Source organism: Tursiops truncatus, chromosome 8 (genome assembly GCF_011762595.2).
Source record: "Tursiops truncatus isolate mTurTru1 chromosome 8, mTurTru1.mat.Y, whole genome shotgun sequence".
NCBI classification, from domain to species: domain Eukaryota; kingdom Metazoa; phylum Chordata; class Mammalia; order Artiodactyla; family Delphinidae; genus Tursiops; species Tursiops truncatus.
In genome coordinates this window covers 94088727-94099565 of record NC_047041.1, presented here as the reverse complement: position 1 = coordinate 94099565, position 10839 = coordinate 94088727, and positions in this window count along the sequence as shown.

Below are 10839 nucleotides of genomic sequence, written 5' to 3'. Positions count from 1 at the left end.
AGTATCCATAGGATTCCTGCACATAATGGTCAGCTTCTTTAAAGTTAGGTTTATTGAGGTATATGTTATATACAGAAAAATTTATATTTTAAGTGTACAGTTTGGTGAATTTTGACAAATGTGTACACTTGGGTAACCACCACAATAATCAAGATAGAGAAGAGTTCTATCACCCCCAAAAGTTCTTTCCGGTCACTCGTGAACTGATTTCTGTCCCTATAGTTTTGGTTTTTCCAGGATGTCATATGAATGGAATCATAGTATATAGCCTTTTGTGTCTGACATCTTTCACTTAGCATATGCTTTTAGGATTCCCCCGTGTTGCATGTACCTTAATTTGTTTATCTAGTCACCAGTTGATGGTTGTTTCCAGTTTTGGGGGGCGGGTATGAATAAAGCTGCTATAAACTTTTGTGTACAGGTCTTTGTTGGAGGTCTGTCTTCATCTCTCTGGGGGAGATACCTAGGAGTGGGACACTTTGGTCTCTATGGCAAGTATATTTAACTTCTTAAGAGACTGACAATCTGTTTTCTGAAATGGTTGTACCCACCAGAAATGTATGAGAGTCCCAGTTGTTTTGCATTCTTCTCAGTACTTGGTGTTGCCAGCTTAAAAATGTTATCCATCCTAATAAACGTGTAGCGATCGCTTATTGTGGTTTTAATTTGCATTCGTTTAGTGGCTACTGATGTTGTCTTTTTATGTACCTATGCGCTATTCATATTTCTTTTTTGGTGTCTGTTCTCATGTTTTGCCCATTTCTGAATTGGTTTGTTTGCTTTTCATTATTGAGTTGTGAGAGTTCTTTGTACATCTAGATAAAATCCTTTATCAGATATATGCATAAAAATATTTTTTCCCAGTCTTTAGCTTGTCTTTACATTCTCTCTCTCTCTCTCTTTTTTTAAAAAATTTTATTTATTTATTTAATTTTTGGCTGTGTTCGGTCTCCGTTTCTGTGCGTGGGCTTTCTCTAGTTGCAGCGAGCGGGGGCCACTCTTCATCGCGGTGGGCGGGTCTCTCAGTGTCGTGGCCTCTCGTGTTGCGGAGCACAGGCTCCAGACGCACAGGCTCAGTAGTTGTGGCTCACGGGCCTAGTTGCTCCGCAGCATGTGGGACCTTCCCAGACCGGGGCTCGAACCCGTGTCCCCTGCATTGGCAGGCAGATTTTCAACCACTGCGCCACCAGGGAAGCCCCTGGCAACTTCTTATAATAGTTAAATATACATATCCCACATGACCCAGAGGTCTCACTGTTAAGTATTTACCGAAAGAAATGAAAAATTATATTCAGACTAAGACCTATGTAAAAATCTGGAGACAGGGCTTCCCTTGTGGCGCAGTGGTTGAGAGTCCGCCTGCCGATGCAGGGGACACGGGTTCGTGCCCCGGTCCGGGAAGATCCCACATGCCGTGGGGCAACTAGGCCCGTGAGCCATGGCCGCTGAGCCTGCGTGTCCGGAACCTGTGCTCCGTAACGGGAGAGGCCACAACAGTGAGAAGCCCGCGTACCGCAAAAAAAAAAAAAAACAATCTGGAGACAATCCAAATTTGTTTACAATAGCAAAAAATTGGAGACAAACCAAATGTTCGTTAAGAGATGAATGGATAAATGCAGTGTGGTATTTTCATACAATGGAATACTACTGAAAATGAAATAACTGCTTGGGTTAAGCAAAAAAATGGATGACTCTCAAAAACATTTTACTGAGTGAAAGAAGATAGACACAAAAGGGTATGTACTGTACAAGTTCATTTATATGAAATTCTAGAACAGACAAACATAAACTGATTATAGAGAGCAGATCGTTGCTTGACTGGGGGTGGATGGCTTGATTACAAAGAGGCACAAAAGAACTTTCTGGGGTGATGGAAATGTTCAGTCTCTTATCAATGTCAATATCAATCAATATCTTGATTGTATGGTTGTTATCCAGGTATACATACTTGTCAGAACTTAAACTCTACACTTAAAAATCTGTGCATTTTATTGTGTGCAATTATACTTCAATAATGCTGACACAAAAAAAGTTGGTTGAAATGGTATTTCTGGCCCCTGTTTTTCCAAGTACTATTAATTTTTATGTACCATGGGAGTGTCCTTGAAACGTTAAAAAGTATATTTTAGCTTTTACTGTTATCTCTTTACTCTCCATCCTCACCTCCAGTCTTTTGGGCTTTTAATTTCTAAATAATTCTTCAGCAATTATGCATGTGTCTGACAAAGTTATAACACATTTCAAAGGTTTTCTACCAGGTTCCAAGTGAATCAGTGGAAAGGAATTTGGCTGGAAATGAATGTTTACAGCCATTAGTTCATGTCTTGATAAGGTTGATACACCCTGGGGTGATTTTGCAATTTTCATACGCGTTTTGAAAGCAATTTTGTCTGCTTTCTAGGTTGTTTCATTTTAAAAATTCATTTCCAGTCATCCATGTCCACTTACCCATTTAGCTATGTTTTCACAAACTCCACAGTATATTTCTACTCTCTTAGAGAGGAAGACAAAATTGACAGTTCACAGAAACATTGCCAAACAACAGAGTAGGCATAATGGACTGAAAATAGATCAGGACCTTAAATTAAAAAACAAAAATCTAAAGTCTGAGAGAGGACTATAAAAATGCAAATCTATTGTGACACAAATGCATAAAAAATGATTTACTTACAAAGTTCCCAAATTCTGTCACTAGCTTGTTATGTGACCTTGGGCAAGTTTAGCCTCTGTCGGGCTTATTTCCTGGCCTGAAAAGTGGGGGCTAATAGTAGAACCTACCTCATGGATTATCATGAGGATTAAATGAGAAAATTCATATGAAAGTGTAGAGCCCAGTGTCAGGTGTATAATAGGCATTTAATAAATATTTGCAGTTATTATTACTATTACCTCCATGGTGTATAAATATATTGGAAGAAAAAAAAAGTGAGTGGACATATTGTTAACCTTTCTGATCATTTCTCCTGGGGTCACACCAAAGGTGTGACTGCCTGGCTGGGGGCTTAGGAGGTGACTTTGTTGCTGGGCTGGTGTAAGGAAAAGGAGGTATAGTTGCAAGACTGAGGACGCTCAGAGGCTTAATGTTAAGAGAGCTTTAGATCTTACGTCCCCAAGTTCTGAATTCATCCATTTAGCCACTCAACAAATGTACAGATTCCTCAGTGTCCCACGAATATAGGTCAAGGATCTTGCTCACAGGCTAGTGGGGAGATGACACCAGGGTAGATATAGAGCCTAAATGGCCTCTAAGCTCACCTTACCCCGCCGGTGGAAGAGGAGGCTCAGAGGCTGAAAGTGGCTTGAAAAACACTTGAGCAAAGCCAGACTGGGAGCTGCCCCTGGTCCCCAGCCTGAGCAATTCTCCCTGGCACCTGTGATCATAGTAGCCCAGGATAGAAAATGCTTGGGGTGACCCTAATAGGGGAACAGTTGCTTTCCCCTGGGAAGTAGTGACATTTAAGTCTGGCAGTGACAGATGGGGAGCATTTGGACACATCTGGAGGAAGGGCTCTCCAAGTGGCAAGATGCAGAGGCAGGAGAACAAGAGATGTATCTGAGAAACATCTAATATTCTTCCTTTATCATGGGACTCTCCCTCCCATCCCAGAAGGGCTTCCTGGAGGAGGAGGAATTTCAGGGCTGACACCAGGATCTATCTGGGTTCAATGAAGCCACACCTTGCGGTTCTTAACTTTTACTGGGGCAGCATGAATTTCTCCTCCCCTGCTACCTCTACTCTCCCCACGCACAGTTATTGGAACTTGGTGCTTCTCAGGACTCAAGTAACAGAAGAGAGTCCTTAGAGATGTAACATGACGTGGGAAGGACACGGATACTGTAGCAGAATTGAATATGAAAATTACGCAAGTGGGTGAATTTCCCCTAGGATAAAATTCTGAATGATTTTTAGACATTTTGCCCTGAAGCCAGGCCACCCTGGGGCCTTTCCTTTACCCTCCTGATCCAAAGTCCCCACTTCCCCGTTCCTCTCCCCCTTCCAATTTGAGTCAGAGCTGGAACAGACTGGCTCTCCAGGAGGGAGGCTGGGCACAAGGGGAGGAGGTCTTGGGTAGGGGGAGGGAGGGGAAAAGTAAGAGATTAGAAGGCTGAGGAGCTGAGAAAGGAGGGAAGAGAGAGCTAGGAAGAGTCCAGGGCAGTTCATTTCTTGGTGGCATGGTTGGCCCTGTGTGGACACTTGGAACGCACTGGATAAGCCACAGGCAGGGACCATGTTACCGTCCTGGCGCCTGCCCCGGAACACCCATCCTTTCCCTGTCCAGTCAGCATCCAGGTGCTGGAGATACAGAGGAAAGGCTGGGTGTCCCTGGCCTTCAGGAGCCTCCTTGTCTGGTGGGAGACAAGAATGTGAAGAGATGATTAAAACAGCAGGAGAGGGGCGAGAATGGGCGGGGCATGCCCTCCAGCTTTTAACCTATGGCTAGCCGTGCTGGGGCTAGGCCATCCCATTCTCTCCTGAAAACTCTGCCCCTTCCTTCTCCTCTTGTCCTGTGGGGTCCCTCCTCTGGTGCCTGGAGCAACAGTAGCCTCAGTGCCCCCCGGGGAGAGGCACCCACAGCAGCAGAAGAGGAGAGAGAGGAGGAACCAAGGCGGGAGGGACCACGGGGGAGGGGCAGGGCAGGGGTCCAGAAAATCAAGCCCTGGATGTGGCCATTGCCTTCGGGTCTGGCGACTGTATGACTCCACCGTCTTCTGAGGGGTAAGAGGAGTGTGGTTTTTTTTTTTTTTTTTTTTTGCGGTACGCGGGCCTCTCACTGCTGTGGCCCCTCCCGCTGCAGAGCACAGGCTCCGGACGCGCAGGCTCAGCGGCCATGGCTCACGGGCCCAGCCGCTCCGCGGCATGTGGGATCTTCCCGGACGGGGCCACGAACCCGCGTCCTCCGCATTGGCAGGCAGACCCCCAACCCCTGCGCCACCAGGGAAGCCCGGGAGTGTGGTTTTGAATCCACAGACACACTCACCAGGCAGATTTGCAGATTCGCTGGCAGTGCAGGGAGAGGTGGGCCCAGTGGGAGGGGCTGGCCTGAATGGACCACCTGGAGGGCCCCAGGTGCCTGTCCCTGCCCCTCAAGTCTTAGAGGTGGTCCAGAGGCAGAAGGTGAGTTGACAGACACTTGATCAAAGCCAGGACTGGGAACCCCTGCCCTCCTCAGCTGAGCAATTCCTTCCGCATCCCCACTGGTGAATTTGTGAATTAGTGGGAAGAGTCTTCCTGGCTGGGTCATTAGTAATATTGGACCATAAATTCTCCCAGGGGTGGGATTTCCCAGATTCTAATGCTGACGCTCAGACATCCCAAACTCCCAGTGAATATTTGCCTGTCCTTTACTCTGTGCTAGGTGCTGTCACCTGGGGGACTGCGTTTCATTCTCACAGTGGTCCTGGGAAGTAGGTGGTATATTATTCCCATTCTACAGAGGAAGAAACAGGCCCAGAGAGGGGAAGTGTCTTGGACAGGGGCTTGCTTAAGGTCAGGAGGAGGTGACTCTGGACAGGAGTTCCAGCAGACAGGGTCAGAGCCTGCCCTGCTGCCCCTCCTCTCCTCTCCTCCTTCCTAGGGTCTGGCCCTCCCTCTCATGGGGCCAGGCTCTGGCCCAGCTGAGGGAGCCTTTCAGAAGCAATTCCAGGCAGGGGAAGGCCAAAGAGACAATTCACAGGAGTGGTACTGAGAGGTGGGTCTTGGCGACGTGAAAAGGCTGATGGTCTTATAAATGCTTGAAACAAAGAGCCAGTGTTCTTTCCCCCCCACTCCCCCCAACATGGATCTAAAACCCCTTCAGGCTACTTTTGGGGGAGGGGGTAGCTGACCACTTGAACCAAAGGCTGATGGGGAGAGGGGGCAGGAGGAAACAGGAGGATTGCTCCCAGGGGAGGTCCTTCTCTGGCTAGTAAGAGAAGCTGACTTGGAGGAGGGGTGAGACCCACCCAGCTGTGCAGGGGGCCTCTGCTGATGCTGCATCCAAAAGAGCCCTGGCATGGGTATGAGTTGGGTGGCTGGAACTTCTGAAGTCTGTATCTGTGATTGTTGGTGTGGTTGTACATTTCCACCCTCCTGGGGTTAAGGACACAGCGAAGGGAGATGAGGTCACGGTTTATGAGAATACCAACTGTGTGGCTTTGTAAAGATGCAATGTAAAATGCTGATAAATGTTTATGCACGAAACTGGCAAGAATGCAAAGCCCCTCGGTTAAAAAAAATTGTCAGAATTGCCCAGTTTCCTAGAGTTGGAGGAGCTAAGTGAATTGTTAACTGGGAATTGTAAACCTGCCACATGGTAATGTCCCTTTGGTTGTGCAATAGAAATGCATGCATGGCTGTTTGCATGCCTCCAAATCGCTAATTTCTGCTGGGGATTCTGGAGACATTGTGCCACTTTCTCAACATTCACAGTTATAACTTTAAATCTTTTATCTGTATCCTGTAACAGTGTCATCCAAGTGTTCTTTAAATGGTGGTGCTGAAAAACGCACCTGAAAATCGATAACGTTGGAAAGGAAGTGAGATGTGATAAAATGTTATGAAGAAGACCAAACCACCGGCAGGAGATGCTGTGCTGTTAATTTAGCTGAGACCGTGCTGTGAAATATTAGAGGTAATGCCGGGAAAATAAAAAGTGGCATTAAAGCAAAAATATGCCACAATGGGGGTAGATTTATGCAACACATCCTTTCCACTTTGCATTCATTTCTATGGCAAAATTAGTTCAGAATTATGCACGTTCTGAATTATGCAAGGTCTTCAGGAACACATGCTTTGCATAAAATGCGACTGCCCTGTGCTTAACGGTGAGTGGGTGGGGGAATGGGTCAGTTATTCTAGGGTTTGCTTAGGCCAGGCAACTTTCTCTTTGTGTCCTGGCTTGTGGCTCGGTGACTTCATCTGTAAAGTGGGACAGTCAGACTGGCTTCTCTTGCTCTCTTTGTTAGACTTTGTAGAGACACAGGCACCATCATTTTCTGCCCTGAAGTTGTCTTCTCCGGGACAGAATCCACAGCATACACTAAACTCATCTTTCTTCATTGTGAGGTTGGCCTTTCAAATACCAGGTGTCGTAGAGGATCACTTATCTGAATCCACGTGGGATGATCCCTGGAGACAAGATCCCTTTACCTCCATCCCCATGGTCCCACAGAGATGTGCCTTGCGACAGGTGGTTGGAGATTGAAAAGGCCGACAGAAGAGGAGAAAGCCAGGTGTGATGGGGGCCTGGCACCACCAGAGGGCAGCACCAGCACACAGCCGAGGTAGCCTCTCCCAGGGACCGGCCAGGAGGAAACGCTTCTCTCCAGTCACTGCAGTCCGCCTGGCGCCGCGCACCGTTCTGGGTGCGAGTGATACCAGTGGGGCATCAGGACACCCCAGGACTCTGCTCTTAGGTTTACATTCTCTTGGAGGAGACAAGATAAACATGTAAGCACATTCATGAATGAGGCTGTTTCAAGTAGCAATAAGTAGCAATAACGTGATGCAAATAAAGTGGTGACGGGGCGGGCACCAGCAGAGGAGGCCTGTCTGGGGAGATGACAGAATGAGTCCTGAATGAGGAGGAAAAGCAGAGGTCCGAAGATCTGGGTGCATATGGATCTAGGAAAGGGTCTGTCCAGGGGCCTCCAGAGGGCCTGGGGGAGCTTCCTCACAGGTGACAACACTGAAGAACCAAGAAGCCAGGCACACACCTAGGGTCACGGTCAGTTAGGGACAGTGTCTGACAAAACCTCAGGAGAACTTACCTTCCATATCCTAACTTTCCCTCAACCCTTCCTCTCCAGCCAGGACTGTGATCGTGAGAACCCCCCCACCCCCTGTCCCCCGTCCCCATTCCTGAGCATAATCCTTGTAGGGAGACAGGGCAGGGGTCATCGGCTGTGTGCTCGATCAAGTCCCCTCCGTCTCTGGGCTCAACTCTCTGTTATAATATGCGAGGTGGGTCCCCATAGCCTCTGAGCTCCCCATTCTAAGTGTGAGCGTGCAGGGACTCCTGATTTCTAGTTCCTGAGCACCCTCTTGTGGGCAGCTTTGGAATCTCATGCTCAGCTGGAAAGGATCGTGGGAAAATGGTTCGCTTCAACTTCAGCGAGGCCGGTGGATTCTAAGGCCTGTGTGTATGCATCTGTGTGCATGTCTGTGTGTGCTGCCTTGTGGATGCAACTGCGTGTGCCTGTGTCTCTGTGTCTGCTTGTGGTTGTTTATGGGTATATGTACGCATGTGTGCATCTGTGTGCGTCTGTGCTTGCATCTGTGTGCCTTTCTGTGTGTCTGTCTGTGTGTGCATGCACATGTCCATGTGGATGTGTGTTTTGGCAACGGGGACATACAGGCTGATAGGAGAAGCCCCGTCTTCCTCAAAAAGGCCTGACAACTCTCCCTGCAGCCAACTTCCCCTCCCCTTGTTCTGTCCGTTCCCCTCCCCCCCGAGTTCCTCTACTCTGGGATCTCAGTCTCCTCCCTCACTTCTCACCTGCACAATTTCAACAAACTTTTGACTATTTTTTCTCGTTTGTGTCACTTGAGCCTCGTTTGAATGTCACAGATCATAGCTCAAGAAATGATTCTCCTTTACATACCCAGGTCATTAGGTTTACGCACCTTTAACGGGGTTGATCACCCACTGCCCTGTTGTGGGGTAGCAGAGAGCTGGGGACATGTACACAGTGATGCTCTGGACGGCTGAGCAGACCCAGGCATGTGGTAGCTAAGACACAATGGCATGTCCACGAAATGCTCCAAGCTCCTCATGCACATGTGTCATCTTATTTGATTTACATGATGACCTTTCAAGCTTAGGCAAGGGGAGACTTATCCCCATTTTACAGATGAGGACATTGAGGCCCAGACAGGGAGATAATTAAGAGTCCTGCAGGAACTATTGAAGCAATATGCCAACTCTCTGTTCCAGTTTTCATAACACCCTAGGAGGTAGTTATTATCAATAACCTTCTTTAACAGACAAGGAAATTGAGGCTTTAAAAACTTGAGGTGAGTGCCTGATGCTGCACAGCTAATCAACAGCAGAGGCAGGATTTGAACTCTGCCCTGAGGTTCAAGCTCCACCACTCAAGCACCACGGCAGGTGCGAGGGCTCCCTGGCAGTCACGGGCTCAAGCTCTTTGGGCTGCACCCTGTCCCCTCACCACGCATCTAGGGCTCAGTCCCTAGGAACGTTTTCCTTAGAACCCGAGGGGGAGGGCAGCCCACATTTTGGGTCCTCTGTTCCTCTCCCAAAGGTGGGGGTGGGTGAGTCATGTTACCTGCGCCACTTTCAGAAGCTGCTGGATGGGGGCTGAGCATTAGTTATGCAACAACCTTGCTGCAGTGTGCCTAATTGCCTGATAACCATAACTGAATCTCATGGATGACACCAGCATTATTGCAGGGAGTTTAAGGCAGTTAATGGCAAGCTGCACACATTGTGGTATGTGCTTCCTGTCTCCCAACTGGCCTGCTTGTGAGACCTTTCCTGGGGACTGGGGGAGGCCAAGGGGTGGAAGGGCAGTCAGGGGATGAGCAATAGAACAAATATTATACCCCCTGATTCCCAGAGGGCACCGTCTTCTTTGCCAAGAAAAGTCTGCATGGCAGGTGGCATTATTTTATAAATGAGAATGTGGCATCGGGAGGTTGACTCTCCTCATTTCATTTTTAAAAAAAAATTATTTTATTTATTTAATTTTGGCTGAGTTGGGTCTTTGTTGCTGCGCGCGGGCTTTCTCTAGCTGCAGGGAGCAGGGGCTACTCTTCGTTGCGGTGTGCGGGCTTCTCATGATGGTGGCTTCTCTTGTTGCAGAGTATGGGCTCTAGGCACGCAGGCTTCAGTAGTTGCGGTGCACGGGCTCAGTAGTTGTGGCACATGGGCTTAGTTGCTCTGCGGCATGTGGGATCTTCCCGGACCAGGGCTTGAACCCGTGTCCCCTGCATTGGCAGGCGGGTTCTTAACCACTGCGCCACCAGGGAAGGCCCCTGGCTTTATTCTTGATCATTGCTGTGGATCTTTACCAGCACCACCTGGGACCTTCTAGCGAGGCAGAGTCTCAGGTCCCACCCTGTGCCTACTGACTCAGAACCTCTATTATAATAAGATCCTCAGGTGATTCACTTGCAATGTTGTAGTTTGAGAAGCACTGGGCCCTGGTTTAGATGACTCCCCCCTTCCCCCTTATTGTGGAAACATTTTGATTTTCTTTTGGGAAACAACCCCTCCCCCCATTCCCCCAGCCTATGAAGTTCGGGTGGGACCCTTGGCTACGCCTCCTGCTTTCACCCCCTCAGGCCACAGTGGTTGCTTCAGGGAAGGGCAGTGACCCCAAGCCAGGTGGCTGAGTTATTTCCAACCTGTTTGAGGCACTATTGAGAAAGATGTGTTTGATCAAATTATTTATTGATAATCTTCCTTCTCTTCCTGTCCTTGCCGTAGCTTGCTGTGGGTGAATATTCTTCCTCACCCTGGCAATGGTGGCCTTGACCGTCTGACTTGTTCTGGTTAGAATGTGGGTAGAAGTCACACTGTGCCTTAAAGAGCAATCTCATGTTTCCACTTGCCCCTCTTGAGCTTCTGACCCCCACCATGAGAAGGACGTGCCCCAGACGGCCATGGCCTTCATCTGGAGTCCAGGGTGGAGAATGTGGAGCAAACCGAACCCAACCCGGAGACTTGAGTCCACCCTAACCCAGCGGAAATTAGCCAAACCCTCAGCTAACCTATAGATCCGTGAGTATGAAGAATGATTGTTGCTGTAAGCAACTGAGATTTTGGGGGTTGCTTGTTACACAGCATCATTGCAGCAGACACCTGATGTTAAAAATAGAGATGTTTTCTTTCCATA